This window comes from Lycium ferocissimum, chromosome 8 (genome assembly GCF_029784015.1).
Source record: "Lycium ferocissimum isolate CSIRO_LF1 chromosome 8, AGI_CSIRO_Lferr_CH_V1, whole genome shotgun sequence".
Lineage (NCBI taxonomy): Eukaryota > Viridiplantae > Streptophyta > Magnoliopsida > Solanales > Solanaceae > Lycium > Lycium ferocissimum.
In genome coordinates, this window is record NC_081349.1 from 6,172,861 (window position 1) to 6,173,165 (window position 305).

The following is a 305-nucleotide window of genomic DNA, read 5'->3' on the forward strand; positions in this document are numbered from 1 at the left end:
TCGTATCATGCAGCTTATAAGGTTTATACATTCTATGTTTAATGTGGGCTTGTCCTCTCACGCACATTAACCATTAATCAAAACGTGTAATAGATTTCAAGAGAGTAAAACCAATTCATCATATCACTCAAAACATGCTTTTATAAAAAAACAATCTTTCAAGAGAGTTTGCAAAAGAGACATATAAATTACCTTTATATTCAAAAAGGATTTTATTTTTAAAGAGACATACATCCAAAACCAGTTTTCAAAAGAGAGACATACAAATCACCTTTATAGTCAAAAATGATTTTAAAAGACATACC